Source organism: Tursiops truncatus, chromosome 2 (assembly GCF_011762595.2).
Source record: "Tursiops truncatus isolate mTurTru1 chromosome 2, mTurTru1.mat.Y, whole genome shotgun sequence".
Classification (NCBI taxonomy): domain Eukaryota; kingdom Metazoa; phylum Chordata; class Mammalia; order Artiodactyla; family Delphinidae; genus Tursiops; species Tursiops truncatus.
The window spans coordinates 50,429,904-50,450,741 of NC_047035.1; the positions used below are offsets into that span (position 1 = coordinate 50,429,904).

Here is a 20,838-nt window from a genome sequence, read left to right on the forward strand (position 1 = left end):
TCTACCAGTAGCATTCAAAGCACCCCAAAGTGGGCTTCCCAACTCAGCCCATTTCCTGTCCCATTTACTCTCCTGCAAAAGCTCTCAAATTACACCCTCTTCAGTTATTCCACACCCACAGTCCCACTTTTTCCACCTCCCCTACTTTCATTTCCTTCCGAAAAAATACATCTCTATGCCGAATCCACCAAACCTTGGTACACAATTAAAATTCAATACATAAGAGCTAATGTTATTCTTATCATTCTAGTTTTGTCTTTAGGATAAATTCCTAGAAGTGGGATTACTGGAACAGGAGTGTACGTGTTACTAAATGGGACATATAGAAACGATGTGTACACGTTTCCAGTTTTATAAAAGTGTCTAAATTTGACTGCTAGAGATAAGGATGTTTATTCATATCTGTAACACTAGGTGCTTGGGAGGATATATACCAAGATATTAGCAGTGGTCATCTCTGGGTATTCTCTGTGTTCTTGCTGCATTCGGCCATGGCTCATGGGCCCAGCCGCTCCGCGGCATGTGGGATCTTCCCGGACCGGTGCATGAACCTGTATCCCCTGCATCGGCAGGGGGACTCTCAACCACTGCGCCACCAGGGAAACCCGAAGAAGCTTGTTTTAATGCCTGGAAGTTAACACTTTTTCTCCCAGGAGACTCCTATTAAAATGCAAATATATTACCTGGGAAAAGCACCACTTTCAACTTGTGATCAGCAGCACACCCCTCCCCCAGGTGATTGATCCTGGCCCTGAATTAGGACAGATGGAAGGACTGGGGCAGGGCTACCATCCCCCCAAGGACAAGTCCACAATAAGAGTGATGGCAGTGGGGGTCCCAAGAGCTAGAAGGCACAGCAAAAAAGATCAGATGCTCAAGGAAAGGAAACCAAAAACCAAAGCTATGAGCAGGTTTCTAGAGGAGTGCTTGAGAGGGAAGGGCTGCTTGCTCTCTGAGATGGTGGATGTTCAGTCTGGGGGCAGAGGAATGAACCAATGGACCTTTTGATACCTCCTGCGCAGTTCTATGAAAAGCCAATTACTGGGTGAAAAGAAAGATCATGAGACTAGAGATTGCTTACTTGCACACACCTGTGCTTCTTGGCATATATTTTAGAGCAGAAGGTTATCGTTTATACAAGTGAGCTCCAAAGGGCTGGTAAGTGAATCACTCTGAAAGCAATTCTGAGATCTCCGAGTAGATAGATGCTACGAGAGTTGGCATTAAACTGACTCAGTAAAATGTTTTCTGTATGCAAACTTTCCTTTTTTGATTATCTTATTTCATAGCTGTATTACTTTTGACCATAGGGCTGCTTTTAGAAGAGCAAAACCCTCTACATTCCCTCCAGGATACTTTCATACCACAATTGAAATCTATGTTTTTGGAGAAATGCTGTGCGAGACTGATATTTCTGAAATGCAACTTTGTTCTTTTGACTTTTCCAAAATTCTCTTAATTCCAATTTAAGACAGAAACACTTTTTTTTCCTACAGCTCAGAGCCACCGCTGCCCAAATCAGAGTCTAAACTTCAAATCGAAATTCAAATTGTAAGAAACAGAGATTTCCGGTTCCAAAAGACAGGGGCTGGGTAGAAAAGAGGATGCTTAGGTTGTCAATGGGGACAAACAAAGGCTGACACTGTCTTGCATTTATCATAACAGAAACTAAAGGGAGATGGGAGACTGAAGGGAAGGGGCCGACTAGTCTGTAACCCGTCTTACATACTCTTCCTCCACCAGGCCCCTACCTCCGAGGAGGCTCCGGGATCAGCTCTTTCTGGGCTCTGTCCTTGAAGGAGACAGGTCCAGGGGGTGGCTGGGCCTTCTGCTCCCTGGGTGAGGATCTCAATGCAGATCTGGTTGTGGAAGGAGCCTTTCTCTCTGGCCCTTTTTTTTTTTATATATTTATTTATTTATTTATTTAGGGCTGTGTTGGGTCTTCGTTCTGTGCGTGGTGAGCGGGGGGCCACTCTTCATCGCGGTGTGCGGGCCTCTCACTGCAGTGGCCTCTCCTGCTGCGGAGCACAGGCTCCAGACGCGCAGGCTCAGTAGTTGTGGCTCACGGGCCTAGTTGCTCTGCGGCATGTGGGATGTTCCCAGACCAGGGCTCAAACCCTTGTCCCCTGCGTTGGAAGGCAGATTCTCAACCACTGCGCCACCAGGGAAGCCCCTCTCTGGCCCTTTTAATAATTCTGGAGGGAAAGGAAAGTGATCCCCCAGGCAGGCAAACCTGAACAGCAAATAGAGAATGGGATGCACAGGGGAAGGAAGGGTGGTGGGAACCGCTGGAGCTTCCCTTTCTCTGGCTGCGTGGCTGCTGCGCTCATCTGTCCTGGATCCTCTTTGCTACTCTCCTACGAGCTCCCCATCAGGGTATCTCACCTACCTCTCCAGCTCCAACCTGCCTTAGCGCTGGCGTTTCCCAGATCCAGACTCCTGCATCCACCCTCCACCGGGACATCCCACAGGCATCTCAAACCCGACCTGTCCTGAGCGAACTCTTCACCTTTCCATCTAAACATGCCCTCCACCTGGATCCTCTTATCTCTCATCCAGTGGGCGTGGGGTCTCTGCTCACTTACACCAGAAACCTTGCCCACCCAGCCACCCTCCCCCATCTTGTCAATTACCAAGTCCTCATTGCCAGCTTGACTCCTAAGCCACCCTGACTACCACCTGAGACTACAGGCCACCGTCACCTTTCAGGGAATTGGAGCGGCAGCCTCCTCCTTGGCCACCCTGTCTCAACTCTTGTCCTCCTCAAATCCGGCCCGGATGGTTTTTTGAACCAGCAAATCTGATTCCATTTCAAGCCTCTTTCTATGTTCCCCACTCCCATGCAATATGTTCACAACCTAAACTTGGCATTGGCAGCTCACAATTCTATTCAGAACGGCAGCTTTTTAAAAAGTTACATTATGAACTATTTAAAACCCACAAAGAGGCATAAAGGATATAACAACACCCCTATCCATCCCCTAACTTTAGAGATAAAGCCTTATCTCTAAAACAGCCGAAGCTCCCCATGGACCCCTCCTCTCCCTCCTTTCCCACAGAGGTAACTGCCATTATTCCTATGATGTCTTTGTAATTTTCCTTAACATGGCTTCTTTATTTCATTATAACTTGTCATTCTTCCTTATGAGCCTCTCTTGCTGGTTAGATTTCAGTGAAGTCCAGAAAATGCTATGAAGAGACCGTTTAAAAAGTTGTCCTTTCAGGCACATTCTCAGGCTCTCAGGTCATCTCTCCTCCTTGCTGCTCTGCAATGCGAAGCCTGAGTAATTCACTGGGTGGGAGGGGTGTGGGAATTGAGAGGGTAGGAGGCAATGTGCTCAAGTCCATACCACGTTCTCCAGATCCTCACTGATTCCCGCTGTGGGGTGGCTGGACTCAGCCTGTTCAGCTTCCCCTGCCACTCTGACTCCACTATGCCATCCTCTCTCCAGCCCATGGGAGAGGTCCAGGCTTTGCTGTGGGCTCCCCCTGCTCCCTTCACCACTGCAGACCCCAGAGTAGGCTCTCTGATTCTCAACTCGACCATCTCGCATAAGATATGGGAACTGAAGGGGGTTCAAAGAAGCCAAGCTCCATCCCTTCCTCTGCCTAATCACGCTACTCTGTCTGTTTCACTCTGATAAGTTGGGGCAGTTTGAGAGGTGTTTTCCTTTCTGATCTCAAATATGAAGCAGGGCAAACCCCCCAGGTCTGGTGTTCACATCAACCTCCCTGACAAGCAGATGAGGTTGTTCCTCATCTGTACCCTTCTTACCTCTGTGGTAGGTAGTCTCCGAAGAGGACCACTATTAATTCATCTCTTCCTGTATGTGCAAACTGCTCCTCCCATCAAGAAGTATAAGCTATTTCCTCTCCCTGACTCAGGGCTGGTCTTGTGACTTGCTTTGATCAACAGAGTGCAGTGGAAGTAATGTTCTGGTACTTCTGAACCCAGACCCTAAATGTGCTGGAAGCTTCCTCTTCCTCTCAGTTGGAAGCCATCTGCCATGTACCGTGAGATCATCATGCTGTGAGGAAGACCTGCCTAGCCACATGAAGAGGCCAGGGAGGGAGAGAGAGAGAGAGAGAGAGAGAGAGGCCCAGCCAGCCCTAGCTAGCTCTTCCATTTATTCCAGCCAGGCACCAAACTTGGGAGTTAAGAAGTTTTCTTGGGGACTTACCTGGTGGCGCAGTGGTTGGGAGTCCGCCTGCCGATGCGGGGGACAAGGGTTCGTGCCCCGGTCCGGGAAGATCCCACATGCCGCGGAGCGGCTGGGCCCGTGAGCCATGGCCGCTGAGCCTGCGCGTCCGGAGCCTGTGCTCCGCAGCGGGAGAGGCCACAACAGTGAGAGGTCCGTGTACCGCAAAAAAAAAAAAAAAAAAAAAAAAGATATTCCAGCCCCAACAGATACTCCATGAACAGAAGAACCACCCAGCTGAACTCAGCTCAGACTGCAGAATTATAAGAAATGATGAAATGTAGTTTTAAGCCACTAAGTTTTGGGGGTGGCTTATTATGCAGCAATAGCAAAATGAAACACCCCTCCAGCTGCATTTCTCACCACTGCCTGCCTCATACTTTGTGCTCCAACAACTCAAAGCAGCTTGTGGCTCCCTGCGTATGCTGTGCTGCGTCTCACTTCCATACCTTTTATTCAAGCTATAATCTCTTTTCCCACCTCTCTCCTTTGCCTGGCTAACTCCTGTTCCACATCTGACTCTCTCTTTTTTTTTTTTTGTAGGTGTCCATGATACCCTGGGCAAATCACATCATTACACTAATGGCATTATACTATAATTATTTATGTATCTGCCTCCCAAACTAGGCTTGAATTCTTTAAGGCTGGGTACTATGTCTCATTCAGCTTTGAGACACCACTTTATATGGAAATGTGAGCAAGTCCCTTGAACTTCTTTAGCTCAGTTTCCCCGTGTCAATTGGGGATAGAATTCAGTTGTCTGTAGCAGAAACCCAACCTCATTGGGTTAACCAAATAATGGTTTATTTTTTCACACAACAAGTCTGAAAGTAGGTCTTCTGGGGCAGAAAGAGTGGCTTTACAATGTCAGAATATCCCAGTTTCCTTCTATAGTCCTCCTTCACCACCCTTAGGATATGGCTGTCCTCCTTATGGTTGCCTCAAGGTCACAACATGGCTGCTCCACCACCAGCCTCGTATCCACGTTCCAAGCAGGGAGAAGGAAGGAACAAGGAGAAAGGGGCAATATCCATATAAGGACAGCAACACTTTCCCAGAGATCCCCAGAAGACTTCTACTCAAGTCTCACTAGCCAGAACCAATCACATGGCCATCCACAGCTGCAGGAGTGACATGATAAAATGTTTGCAAAAGGATAAATGTCTGCAGTAATTGCCCATGGATCATAAACTTTGAAGTAGAAGCAGTAACTGCTTGGGGTTACCTTTCTGTAAGGAACAAGGAGAGGATGGATGTTGGGTAGCAACTGGTAGTTTCTGTCTCACTCCCCACCTACAGAACAGGATTAGGACCTACCTCACAGAGTTGATGAAATTGAGAGAGAACGTAGGCAAAATACCGTTCTTCGTACCAAGGACACAGTAAGCACTCAATAGAAGCAATTATCTTTCTGCATTTCCAGACGTGGCACTTAATTCAAACATCCAAGAGTTTTCCCTGAAGGGGCAGAGATTTAGTTGGCTCAAGGCAATTGTCCCACTCTGTCTGCAATGCTTCTGTGGTGAATTTGCTTCTGATGATTAACAAATCTTTTCTCAATAGTCTGTTCAACTATTAATAAATCCAAACAGGATTAGCATTATGACTCTTCACTTACAACGTGTGACCCAGAAAAAAAAACAAAGCTTTTTGTCTGGAGAGACACGAAAGGCAAATGAGCTGTTTTCATTGCTTTGCGGCTACAGTGCTGCATATTTCATTTCTGATTCATGGAAAAACATCTAGCACACAGGAATCAGTTAGATTGGTGAGCAGTCTCAGACCAGGGGAGTTAAGAATAAAGTCTCCAAATTCTTAGTCACGGGGACCTGGAAATGTTAGCAACAGGAAGACTTCTTTTTGCTGGGAAACTGCTCTGTGAATCTGCAACTCCCCTTGCTCCACTGGGGTTTTTTGTTTGGTTGTTTGTTTAAGCAGTATATCTAAAATTTTCTGTATTGGTTAGGACATTTTTGTTTGCAAGGGAAAAGCATAAAATGGCTTATTAAAAAGTGAATTTATTGCCTTGAGTGACTAAAAAGTCCAAAGTAGAGTTTCAGGCACAGCTGGCTCCAGGTGCTCAGGAATCTCTCCATTTCTCAGGTTCTCCCTCTGTGGTAACAAAACAGGCCCCTTGCAGCTCCTAAATACCAACCACCAGCTCAGCATCCCCAGCAGAAAGAGGATGCCTTTTCCCCAGTGGTTCCTGAAAAACCTCCAAGATTGGACCAACTTGGGTCACATGCTCACCCCTGAACCAATGACTGTGCTAAGGAAATGCGGTTCTCTTATTGGCTAGTCTGGGTCACATGCCTGAGCCTGGAGCCAATGACTGTGCTAAGGGAATGTGGTTCTCTTATTGGCTAGTCTGGGTCTCATACCGAGAGCCAGGAGGTGGGGTCAGCCCCATTCAAACCACTTAGGTCAAGAATGGGAGAGAGATGGTCGTCCAGAGGACAGTTGGGGTGCTACTGCCAGCAGAGTAGTGTGGCCAGACCAGCCTCACAAAGTCTTCTGGAGCTCTGAACAGATTCAGCTTCATTTAGATATTATTGAACGTTAATACCATAATAATACCAGTGACACCCTTTGCCATCTGTCAACATCCTCATTTTTCAGGCTCATTTCAAATGTCACCACAAACAAATCTCCTTAATGAGATTAATTTTCCAGCAGCACTTTATTTTCCTCTCACGGCATGTATCATTTCTTGCCATGGATTATGGTGAGTTACACACCCATTTGTCTCCACTCTAGAGCTGAGCAAGGCATACCTCTCATTCATCACGGACAGCCTGAGGATAAGGGCTTCTGTCTGGCTGTGACCAGGACTTGGAATGAAGAGAATGCAGCATGGTAAGGAGGGGAGAGATCACATGGCCCCCTCCAGGAAGAAAACGCATCCAGGGGGCAAAATTGGATTTTAGAAGTCAGGCTGGCTTTTCTTTCTTAAGTTATATTGGAACCGTATTTTTTTTTTTTTTAATATACATGTGTGGCGAAACCTGGAGTGAAACTGAAAACAGATTCAACCCCTGAGATGGCAGTAGTCTTGGAAATATATCATGTCCTGAATGAATTAGGGCGGCAGGGAGTTGTGAGAAGCTTTCCTCCCTTCAGTAAACAAAAATGCAAATATCCCAGATGCCTTTTACACCCTCCCCAGGGCTAGCAGCTTATTAATCAGTTCAGAACCTTTCCACGCTGCTCCAATTTTTTACAAGCTGTCTGTTTCCTCTCCTGTCATTGGTGGCTTAATTCCAGGGACACTCACCTTGGGAGAGAAGGCACCGACATACCAAGATCCTTCCAGAGTCACCCTTGCTTGCAGGCACCTGCAGATTTCCCTTGGATGTTTCCTGTTCAACACAACAGGTTTTAATTATGTGAACGAATATTTGCTCACTATTAAACCATGTTTACCCTCGTAAAAGGCAAACTACAAAGGACGAGGATTAGGCAAGCCCAGAAGGAGCTGAACATTTATGTAAACGTGCTCAGGTTTCCTACCACCTTGCCTTTCCTTCCTGCTCCATCCTTCTGGGCGTTCTGCACGTTGGTCTTCTCATTTGAAACAAATGATCACAAGTTCTCTTTTTGCAATTTCCACCTACTCCTCGTGGAAGCAGGACTACGTTCTCCTCCTACAGACACCTCATCCTTCTGTGCAGAAATATCCTCTGTTGGTTCCTTAACAAAGACTAACTCTTTGTGACCCTAATGGTGCTACAAAGGTGCTTCCCTTTCTGTGGCTTCTGGGTCATATTTCTGAACGAAAGGAAGACTGCCTCAGAAAATCTGAGATGTATTGTTTCTCAGTTCTTGTCAAGCATGTCGCATAGTTTGTTCCACTGCCAATTTCTTCCTCATAATTCTGACATGTTGGTTCTGAAACACATTCATTTCCCATAACCGAAAGAGCCCGAGTGGCAGGGGTGAGGGAGGGGACTTTACAATTCAAGAGAGATAAAAATGGAAGCTAGTTGTATGAGACTTCATTTATTACAATAGTGAACACAAAGGTTTCTAATGTATTGTTTTGGGTGGTTGTTAGAGTCCAATGTTCTTATTTAGAGCTGAGAGATTATGTTAAGGTCCTTTCTCCCCTTCCCCCCCATACATGCACACCAGGCTGCTCACATGCAGGGTTGAGGGGGAGACGTCTCAGGAAAGGAAGCAAGAATGAAGTCACACATCTATCAACCAATGGAAAGTGAGCCATTTTATCCACGAAGTAGCTGAAGCTAGCGCGTGTAAGCTCCCTTTCATCTACAACAGAGCCTGTGCTTGGATCACGAAAAGTCTGACCCACACCAGAAGTTTCAGTACAGTAGACATTTCACAAGGCAAAGCGCATGCCCTTCCTCTTCTCTAAATTAGTTCTGTGATGCTGGTGGAATGAAAGACTTCGGCTTTCAATACACATCACTCCGATATAAATAACCACCTCTGAGGGCCTCACACTTGACTTTCTCAGAGCTCAGGTCTTCACTTCCCCCAATGTGTGGTCAAATACACCTGGTCCTCCAAAAAATAGCACACTGACTTCTTCTAAGTAAATTATCCTCAGATATTTCCAAGGCAAGGTCCTCTACCTAGGGGATCCGTTGCACGCACATGCAAGATGCTCCATTGCATTTCTCCAAAGACACTAACCTACAAATGCAGACAGGCGATTCTGGAAATTAAAGAAAACCTGCCATACACTGTGATCTTTAATCACTGCCTGTCTGTAGGTATAAATAGTTCAGCTGAAAACATGCCTGTTCAGACAAGCCTGTGTACACTGCACAGGCGCACATGCACGCACGCACACGTAATGCCATGTGTCACAAACAGTAGAAAATTCCATGCTTTCAGGACAGGCACCAGCCAGATCCTTACATTGTGAAGCTAAGAATGCAAGTGGCAAAATGAGTGATTTCAGGCCACTTTTGATTATATGTTTGGAGCTTGGCCAGCAGAGCAGATTCCAAGCAAACCAGCTCAGGTGGTTCACCGTGGAATGTGCAGTTCACCAGCCTGAAACCAAGTTCTTTGTCAAGCTAGGGGGATGTTTCTTCTCCTCATCCCAGCTCAAGCTCCAGTTCTCTAACATGTTAACTAAATCCCAGGTAATCAGCCTTCCCAAAAATGTGTAAGGAAAAAGGTTTCAAAGAGGAGGGGCAGACAGAACAAAACCAGCTCACATCACAAGCAGCTGGAAAGTCTGCGAACAACCAGACAAGCCCATGCTGAGCACCACTAGTTAACAGACACGACAAGGAGCCGATGCGCCATGTCAGGCCAAGGGGGAGAATAGACTGAGTTCAAACACACTTCTCCCCTATGTGACCCTACACCCAACATCCAGCTGGTCAGGAAAATAGTTTCCCCTAAGCGAGCAGCCTTGCTTGAGGAAGTCCTGTCTAAAAACAAAAGCTGACCCTGGGGATTTGTGATAAAGTTCAAATTGGACCCCTTTTTATACTGAGGATGGACTCAGAGCACATGACCTATTTTGGGGCATCTACTCAGATTGAGAGGAGCTGGGGCTCTAGGAGGGAAGAAGCAGCTGTGGTTTTCCTAGCCCAAGAACCCAGATTCAGTGTGCATCAGGCTAGCTTGAAGATTCCAGAATGGAATCTTCCTCCTTATTAGACACAAGAGTCTATGAGAACCACACCTTTAAGTTAAATAAATGCACAGTAAATGAATAACTAGTTATTGACCATTTATATGCATGGCATTTGGGGTGGCAACCACTGATATAGAACATTTGCCCCATTTAAGATCTAACTGAGGCGTAAATTAGGGGAAACTATACCAAAGTAAAAAAAAAAATTTTTTTTAATATTTTTGACAGTTTCTTAGTTATCACCTGTCTTGAAATTCAAAAAAAATAAATATTTAAAAATCTAGGCAGCAAAGGGTACAATTTTATTCATGCCCTAAGTGTTGGATAATAAATTAGCCTCTGTCTCTCACCCTCATAAATTCCAGATTGATTAAAAAGCCTAATGTGAAAATCAAAATGAGTATTAAAAGGAAACATGAGAGAATATTTTACAATCTTGAGATACGGAAGGACTTTCTAAGCAAGACATAAAACTCAGAAACCATAAAGAAAAAGATTTATAGCATTGACTAAATAAAAATTTTAAACTTTGTGAACTAAAAGTCAATATAAATAAAGACCAGGAAAAAATATTTACAATAGCTATACAAAGAATTAACATCCAGACTAAATAGAACACATACAAACCACCTAATAATTAACATACAGGAATAGTCATAGGAAATTCACAATTAGCCAGTTTGATAATACTACTCATGACCCCAAAATTTCATTCCTAGATATATATACACAACAGAAATGTATGCACATGTATTCTAAAAAACATGCACAAGAATGTTCATAGCATCAATATTTGCTAATAGCTGAAAGGTGGAAAGAACCCAAATGTCCATCAATCAATAAATTGTGGTATATTCACATAATGGAATATAATAAGCAATGTATATTAATATATTACAGCTACGAGCAAGTACATGAATACTCATAATGTTGAATGAAGGAAGCTAGACCTAAGAGTGCATGTTGTATGATTCCATTTTATGAAGTTCAAAAACAAGCACAACTAATCTATAGGAGGTATATTACAGGATAGTGATTTCTTTGGGGGAGGTGGGAAAAGGTCTGATAATATTCAATTTCTCGACCTGGGTGGTGGTTACAAGAAGAGCTCAGGCTGTGTTAATTCTTTCAGTAGTACACTTACGACTTGTATACTTTTCTGTATTTTTATACTACAAGAAAATGCTCCCCCACATCCAAATGGTCAACAGGCATATGAAAAGATGCACAATAAAACTGGTCAATCAGATAAATGCAATTTTAAATGACACGGATTTTTCTGCATGTAATGTTAGCAATTTTTTTTTTTAATTGATAATGTTCAGTGTTGATGAGTATTTTGGTGTCTTTGTAAATTAGAACAGAATTTTGGGGGAGAAGCTTTAGTATTATTTACCCCAAATTCAAATGTGCATGCCTTTTGGTCCAGAAATTCTACCTCTAGGAATATATCCTTCAGAATATTTATGCATAAGCACATAAATTTGGGTCCAAGTATGTTTGCTGTAATATTGTTTGTGATGCTGAAAAATGGCAAACACCTATGTACCCACAATCAGGAAAGAATGCAGCTGTTAAAGATAATGAGGGAAGCCTCTATGTACTAACACAGAAAGAAGTCCAGGGTACATTGTTAAGTTAAAAAAAAAAGAGTAAGTCACAGGACAGAACATATTATATGATCTTGTTTATGTATAAATGACCTGAATGTAAACTTTTAAAACAAACAAAATTTAAAACAAGAAAACAAAACTGAAGTCTGATGTGGCTCATTTATCTAAATATCTTACAAATCCTATCACAAAAGAAACTTAACTTCTCTCTGGAGATAGAATGCACCGTATAAGAATTCCCTGGAACCGTCTGTCTGTTTCCTGGGACAGATCCTGAAAAGCCTGCACCACGACAGCGAAGAACTGTTTCTTGTTCCACAGACTCCTGGAGGAGCCTCAGTGTCTCAGAAATGCCAGCTCCCACACAGGCCTGAGCAACAGCACATGGAGTCTCTCCAGCCCTTTGTGCTTCCCAAGCACTTTTCAATAATTAACTAATCTGCCTAAAGGGCGGGGTGGGTGTGGCTCCCGCAGACTCCGCATTCCCGTCAGACGCAGTCCTCTGGAACGCAAGGGCATCCCTTAGCAACGGCTGTTCCTCGGCCCCTGCCCTTCCTCAGCCCCCAAACTCAGGGAGGCGAGGGGGGGCCTTCAAGGGCAACTGGGGGGCACCAGAAGGTATCTTCTCCGGGAAGAGTTATACTATACCCTCCCGGCCCCATCTCCACCTACGGAGGAAGAACATTGCAACACGCAGCAGGAGGAATAACATCTTAGTACTGTCAGTTTCAACTCTCCCATTTTTTGCTCAAGGATCCTGCGAACAACAGAAAAATGTATAGATCCTTTCAATTTCTTATTGTACAAATAAGTAGCAGGAGCAGTCTCTGTTACCATATTTTCAAATGGCTGGCATCTGCAGCGAAGGTTTCCAGCCTCTGGAATTCAACAAACCATTAAAATTTCACAATTTGGGGGGGAACCCAACAAAGAATTGCTCATTTTTATTTTACCCAAGTACAGACATTTTAAAAAACAACCTGGCTCTTGCTACCATAAATGAGTGGGCACCTCAATACCAAAACAATGTGATCATGACAATCTCAGATTTTAAAAGCATCATTTTAAGTTTAATACACTTAGATCCATGAAAAACACGTATTCCTCATAGACTGGTGAGCATTTCCTCACAGAATGGCATCAGTCCCCTTGGAAAGAGTTGACAGAGAGTAAATCCTAAATTCCCAAACCTGTCTATGCCTTAGAAAGACAAGAAGGCATTTCAAAGAAAATACAGACTCCAGGTTCCCACCCCATATTTACCACATCAGCCTCTCAGTTCTTCAAGAATGGGGCCCTGGTATGTGTATTGTTTTTAAAAAAGTTTTTTTTTTAACTATGATAAAATATTCATAATATAAAATTTACCACTTAAACCATTTTTATGTGTACAAGTTAGTGGCACGAATACACTCACAGCATTGTGCCATCATCACTACTATCCATTCTGAAACATTTTAATCATCGCAAACAGGAACTCTGCAAGGGTTTAAAAATAACTCTCCATTTCTCCCTCCCCCTGCCCCGCCCAGCTCCTGGTAATCTCTATTCTACTTTCCAGGTACCACATATAAATTGAATCATATGATATTTGTCATTTTGTTATTTTACTTAGCATAATATTTTCAAGGTTCATTTACGTTATAACATGTATTAGAATTTCATTCCTCTTTATGGCTAAACAATATCCATTGTATGTATAAAGCACATTTTCTTTATCCATTCATCTCTTGGTAAAACAGTTGTGTTGTTTCTATTTTTCAGCTACTGTGAATGGTATACAAGTTTCTGGTTCAGTGCTTGCTTTCAGTTATTTTGGGTATATACCAAGGAGTGGAATTGCCGGGTCACATGTAATGCTGTTTAACTTTTTGAAGAACCATTAAACTGGTTTCCACAACAGCGCACCTTTTTACATTCCCATCAGCTATGCACGAGAGTTCCAATTTCTCTACAATTATGTCAACACTTGTTATTTTGTTTGTTTTTTCATTTTGAGTTTTTGTTTGTTTTTTGTTGTGTTTTATTTTGTTTTGTTTTGGGTAATAGCCATCCTAAGGGGTGTGGAGTGATATCTCTTTGTGGTTTTGATTTGCATTTTCCTCACGACTAACGATCTTCATGCATCTTTTCATGTGCTTATTGGCCATATGTATATCTTCTTTGGAGAAATGTCTGTTCAAGTCCTTTGCCCATTTTATTTTTTTATTTTTTAAAATACATCATTTAATGCGCCCATTTTAAAATTAGGTTTTGTTTTGATTTTTTGCTGTTGAGTTATAGGAGTTTTTAATATACTCTGAATATTAACTCCTTATCAGGCTTGCAAATATTTTTCCCATGCTGTGGGTTGTCCTTTTACTCTCTTAAGAGTGTCCTTCGATGCAATAAAGTTTTTAATTTTGTTGAAGTCCAGTCTGTCTATTTTTTCTTTTCTTGCCTGTGCTTTTGGTGTCATGTCCAAGAAATCATAACCAAGTCCAATGTAATGAAAATTTTCTCCTGTGTTTTCTTCTAAGAGTTTTATAGTTTAGCTCTTAAGTTTAGGTCTTTGTTCCTAAACAAAACGGATTTTTGTATATAGTATAAGGAAAGTGTCCAATTTCTTTCTTTTGCATGTGGATATCTAGTTTTCCCCATACCATTTGTTGAAAAGATTGTCCTTTCCCTATCACATGGTCTTGGCACCCTTGTCAAAGATCATTTGATCACATATACAAGGTTTTGTTTCTAGGATCTCTATTCTATCCCACTGGTCTATATGTCCATCCTTATGCCAGTACCACACTGCTTTGATTATTGTAGCTTTGTAGTAAGTTTTGAAATCAGAAAGTGTGAGATCTCCAACTCTGTTCTTCTTTTGAAATGTTGTTTTGACTATTCCAGGTCCTTTGAGATTCCACATGAATTTTAAAATAGATTTTTCTATTCTGAAAAAAAAAAAACTGCTGTTGGGATTTTGAAAGAGATTGCATTGAATGTGTAGAGCAATTTGGGCAATAGTTTCCTTTTAACAATATGAAGTCTTCCAGTACATGAACTCAGGATGTCTTTCCATTTATTTAAGTGTTCTTTAATTTCTTTCAGCAATGATTTGTATTTTTCAATGTTCAAGTATTTAGCCTCCTTGATTAAAAATTTATTCCTGAATACTATATTGTTTTTGACACCCTGATAAATGGAATGATTTTTTTAATATCAATTTCAGATTTTTCATTGCTAGTGTATAGAAATGTAACTGATTTTTTGTGTGTTATTTTGTATCCTGCAACTGCTACATTTTTAAAATTAACTCTAACTGGTGTGTGTGTGTGTGTGTGTGTGTGTGCGTGTGCGTGTGTGTGTGTGTGTGTGTGTGTAATCCTTAGGATTTTTTACATAAAAGATTCTGTTGTCTGTGAACAGAGATAATTTTACTCTTTTCTTTCCAATTTGGATGGCTTTTTTCCTATTGCCCAATTTCTCTGGCTAGAACTTCCAATATTATGTTGAAGGAAGCAGACACCCTTCTTTTTTTCCTAATCTTAAGTGAAAACCTCTCAGTCTTTCACCATTGAGTAGGATATTAGCTGAGGATTTTTCATATATGGCCTTTATAAGTTGAGGAAGTTTCCTTCTGTTTCTAGTTTTGTCATTGAGTGTTGAATTTGTCAAATGGTTTTCTGCATCAATTGAAATGATTCTGTGGGGTTTTTTCTTTATTGTATTAATGTGGTATATTATAGTGATTGATTTTTTTAAATTATTTATTTTGAATTTTTGAAATTTATTTATTTTTTATACAGCAGGTTCTTATTAGTTATGTTTTATACATATTAGTGTATATATGTCAATCCCAATCTCCCAGTTCATCCCACCACCATCAACCCCCCCACCCCTGCCAACCGGCCCACTTCCCCTCTTGGTGTCTATACGTTTGTTCTTATAGTGATTGATTTTTAAATGCTGAACTATCCTTGCATTCCATGAATAAATTCTATTTGGTCATGGTATATAATCCTTTTAATATGTCACTGAATTTGATTGCTAGTATTTTTTTTTTAATCTATATTCTTAATGGGTCCTGGTCTATAGTTTTCTTTCCTTGTTGTGTCTTTTACTGGCTTTGGTATCAGGGTAATGCTGGCCTCATAGAATGAGTTAAGAAGTGTTCCCTTCTGTTCAATTTTTGGGAAGATTTTGAGAAAGAGTAATATTAATGCTTCTTTAAATTTTTGGTAGAATTCTCCAATAAAGCTATCTAGTCCTGGAATGTGTGTTTCTTTTTTTTAAATTTATTTTGTTGAAGTATAGTTGATTTACAATGTTGTGTTAATTTCTGCTGTACAGAAAAGTGATTCAGTTATACATTCTTTTTCATATTCTTTTCCATTATGGTTTATCACAGGACATTGAATATAGTTCCGTGTGCTATACAGTAGGACTTTGTTGTTTTGAAATGTGTATTTCTAAACCAACTTCTCCCTCTTCCCTGCTCCCATGTTTCTGATATACAGTTGGGTTTGGGACTAACTACCCCAAATACCCAATTTGAACACTCTTGGATATAACTCTTGATAAATTAGTCACATATTTTTTTAAAGCGAGGAAAAGCTTTGGGTAAGAGTTGTACTCAAGCTACCCAGCTCCGGAAGTGCCCACAGGAGGGAAAGAGGATACAGGGGTGAGTGAGCCTCTGAGAACAAGGAGAGTATTGACAACCTCAGGAGGAACCGGGTGCCTGGTGTACAGCTTCCACCCTTCACCTGAGTGTGGCTGTTTCCATCCAGATAGCTTCTCCCCACAGCTTTACCTGGCCTGTTACCACTAGAGCTCTGGGCACCTGCTTAGTCTGAGAGGTGGTGAAGGGAGGAGGTGTTATGTACAAAATGTGACTCACAGGAGTCAGACCGCCAGGGGTCAGGTCCTTCTCTGAGCTCTAATGGGCCAAGCGGATGGTGGTGCAGCAGGAAGAGGAAGCTTCTTGGTACAAATTGATTAACGTGAGGTTATTCTCACTAAATGTTTTCTTAAGCTTGTGCACAAAGATTATGGACAATGGAAAAGTGTCATAAAACTTGTAATCAGACAGAAAAGCTATTTTCTGCAGGTCCCTTTGCCTTTTAACCTCAATCTCTCTTCTCCCCACCCCATCTTTCCTCAGGCACCAGGCTACATTTCCAGTAAAAACTTGCTTGGCCACTTGTGTAGAAAGAGGAGTTAATATTTGAATACTCAACGGACTGGTTCTCCTTGGCAGCAAGTAGCCAAGTAAATATCCAAGCGAGAACAAGGGAAGGAACAAAATGGCACCAAGTCCAAATGAGAAGTGCCTCAGTCATCCTGCAACACCCTGGATGCCCCCAGTGAACAACATCCTCTCTCCAGGTGAGTCATGTCCTCCACACCCAGCAGGGTGTAGACACACTGCACTGAAATAAAATAGTAAGACTAAGTCAAGCAGGTAAAACACTCCCTTGTTGTCAATTTGATAAAATGTTCAATCCTGCTTCAAGAATGGAAGACAGAAGGAGGGTTTTCAACAATACCAGGTTTTATATAATCCCACTAGAACTAGGGATCTGCAGTAAGGCTTGAAAATGTGTAATCTCACAGATATTTCCATCTATAAACACAAAAGTGCATGGAAGCTCTGAAAAAAGTTTTTGTTTTGTTTTAAGGGGAGGGGAACTTCTATAGTGCTCTAGACCTTGAATAGATGATAAAAGACAGTTTGGAAGATCTGAGTTTCCTCTTCAAAATCCAAGATGTAAATGCACACCTCAACTATTCCTACTTCTACTTTTTCTCCCCCTTACACCTTATACCCTTGAAATAGAGAAAAGAAAGTGATAATAGCACCCCAGCTATGCAGAACTGGCTCAGGAGACCAAAGGCCTAAAAGAGATTGTAACGTTAGCAAGAAAGCCTGTGATTAAAAGTCACTTAAGACCTAATGCTCAAATATTCTAAGCTACTATTACATCAGAAGCATTATTTCTCAAGATGGAAGGACTAGTGAAAAACCTTATGGGCCTGCAAAGGTGTAAACTTACCCACAAGGCTGAAGTAGCCTAAGCTCTGATCTTTTTTTTTTTTCTAAGCTCTGATCTTGATGAGCATAGAAGTTCCTCTGCCCCCTTATTATTGGTAGAAAACGTCCCAAATAAACTTACACCAGGTCATTTTATCATTATCATGATGATTATTGTCAATAAACACTTATTAGGCATCCAGTTGCCAGCACTATCCTGACCAGACCAGTTTCAACTTCCCTGAATCATTACTTGGTGAACATATCCAAGGGCATTGCTTCATCACTGTTCTGGACTTACACTCTTTGCAATTTCTATATAGATATGTGCTGCTTTTGACACAAGCTTTCCTTGTAAGTAGACACTAAAATACAGGCTTATAATTAGCTCTCTAGGGAGGCAAAAGTGTGTGGTAGAGCAGAGCTTAGCAGGAGAGAAGTCAAGGCAGGTATTGAAGAAACACGGCGCGGAAGATGCGTAATACAAAGGTTATTTGAAGTGTGGGCGATACCACTAAAGTAGGGGAAGAAAACAGAGTCCTATCACTGCAGACTTTTCTAGTTATTATTTCCACACATATTAGCACGTGGTTCTGAAAGTGTACTTGTGCTTTATCCAACCGCATCCAATCTTGGAAACCTATAGTGGGCTGGAATGTAAGATGCATAATCCTGGACAGACCACAGCTCCATGTGGGCAGCATTGTGTCTAATCAAGCCCACGTCTCCAGTCCTGGGGCCAACACCTTGCCCCATGATGGGCTCTCAGTTCCTGTTTCTTTTTTTTTTTTCTTTTTCATTTCTTTCCTTATCTTCTTTCCTTCCTCCCTTCCTTCCTTCTTTCCTCCCTCCCTCTCCGTCTCCTTCCCCTCCTCCCTCTCTCTTCCTTCCTTCCTTCCTTTCCTTCTTGAAGTGTGTATTTTATTCATCCCTTGGCATCTTGAAATTGCCATCTCCCCCCACTACCCCACCATTGATTTCAAGGTGACAAAGGAACTGGTGATAAGTCTGAACTGTTTTACCTCTTAAATACATCACAAACCCTAGCTGCCAAATCATCTATTGAAGAAAACACAGGTCACATCATTCACTGTCTGGTGATCACTCTTCTCCAGGTAGATGGTTCGCTGCCATCATCATGACAGGAAGCAGTCCTGTGCAGGTGCTAAGTCGCCGCCCTCAGACTCTCCCCTGGGATCACTCTTTCAGCCCATGAGGCGTTTTGACGGGTGTCTCTCCTCCGTGCTCAGTGCCGTTACCAGGCGTCAGATACTTGAACATCAACCCCCAGTTCTCTCGAACCATGGCAGTACCAACCCAGTGCCCATGATGATGGGATCCCCTCTGGTTGCGGCTCATGAGATCATTTCTTTAAGAACTGCTCGTTGGAGACGTCTGCCTTAAACGGTTGGGTTCCCAAATGTGCAGTTCTGCTCAACAGCAAGGTTGTAATCGGGACCCTTCCCGTCTTTTGGCCTCTCCCGTTGCGGAGCACAGGCTCCGGACGCGCAGGCCCAGCGGCCATGGCCTCACGGGCCCAGCCGCTCCGCGGCATGTCGTTTCCTCCCGGACCGGGACACGAACCCGCGTCCCTTGCATCGGCAGGCGGACTCTCAACCACTGCGCCACCAGGGAAGCCCACCCTTCCCATCTTTGTAGGTGCTGGTCACTATCCTCATCCAGCCTTGCTCGCCCCATGAATTCCGGACAAGTCAGTACTCCATCCCATCGCTGACGCCACACCCGGCCACGGAAATGATGTGGTTTATGTAGGCCTTGTCATGGTATTCAGCATAGATGCCTCCAGTGTAGTTAGACCTCTTTTCTATTGCCATCGTACCGCCTCTGATGGGACCGTTTGTGTAGATTTCCACCATCACCTTTTCCCTCCTGGAGACCAAGCCATAGTCGCCAACTTTCCAAAGGGTGTAGTTCTGGATGACACGGCGCTCTTTGAATTCGGTGCAGGTTCCGCACTGGTTAAACTTGTCACACTCTTGGTCCTTGGCCTGGTCGTTGTTGCGGGTCTCGTCGGGGATGCGGCGCGGGCGGGCGTGCTCCCACCCCTGCAGGCGGTCGCCCGCCTCCCAGGAGCCGGCGTTGCCGCCGTCGATGACGTGCTGCACTGAAGACCACGCCCCTTGCGCCTGTTGGGGCTCCGGTCGGCCGTGGCGCTGGTGCTGCCGTCCTGGGGGATGTGCTGGCTCCTGGTGACCCTGGCGTAGTTGACCCCATCCGCGTTGCGCCAGTCCCAACTCTTGGGCAGATCCGATGGGGACAGGTACTCACGAGGCCGGGGGTATGTCTTGCGCCCCAACTGGGTGAGCTGTTTCCCGCGCGGGGGCTGACAGCCCGGGCGGAAGTGGAAGCCGGCCTGCGCCGCTCCACCAGCAGCAAGAGCAGGCAAAGCAGCGGCGGCGGCCTGAACGACGCCATGGACCCCGCGCCGGTGCGATCGGACCCCCAGTTCTTGTTTCTTGAATCACATCCTTCCAGAACTCCCCATTTGTTACTTTCTTAGACATTTGACATCTAAATCTAAGACTAGAAGTGAACTCTAAACCCTCATGTCTCTAAATTTCAAGCGCCCTGCCGTGGTACATAGAACCAGCCTCGAGGCAGGAGTAGAAAGGATGCTCGTCGACTTCTGCTGTGCCTGGTCTAAGCTTGGCTTACCTCAGATAGAGTTCCGGCTGCCTATTTTCAAAAGGTTCCTGCCTTTCCTGAGAACTCAGAGAGGTAACATCCACACCAGGACTTAGGCACTGGGCCCCACCACCCTTTGTAACTGTTTTTCTCATTTTGTACCAACTCTTCTTGCTACTCTCCTTCATGTATTTGGAAACTGTATCTCGCCGGTTTCACTCAGATGACCTACTAAACTGTTTTCTCTGCTCAGGTTATTAAAATAGAAGTTACAATGGACTTGAGTCTTGGTTAAGCTTTAAGTTTGCTGCCATCCGTTAACAGTCTACGCTGGTCTAAGTGATGAACACAGATGTGCCCCTGGAGTAGCTAAAGGCTATGCTGAGGAAATAATATGCTCTCCAGGAGCATGTTTTCTTCCCCTAAAATGCATGAGGTTGTGTCTGCACCAAAGATAGAGCAAGGTTTTCAGGGCACAGATCTAACGGGGAGGATGACATTCAGTAAAACTGCCTTTAGCACAAACTCACAATTCTATCCAGTTCTCCTCACACCTTGTTTCCTCATAAAATTAGGCAAATATTAATAGCTGCAGAATTTTGGTAATTACACAGTGTTTCATACTGCATCATATAACAGTATGATTTCCAAGTTAGCCTGAGTACACTATTATATTCCCTGCAGAACCCCAGAGCATAAGGGAGCATCTATATGATTCCCAAGTGTCAAGCAAGTGACAATTTGCCTGGC

General features: G+C 43.4%; 1 pseudogene; it reads right to left on the reverse strand.

Moving 5' to 3' along the window:
• Positions 1–18,330: 18,330 nt before the first annotated feature.
• Positions 18,331–20,838, reverse strand: LOC109548077 (cathepsin Z pseudogene; annotated as a pseudogene).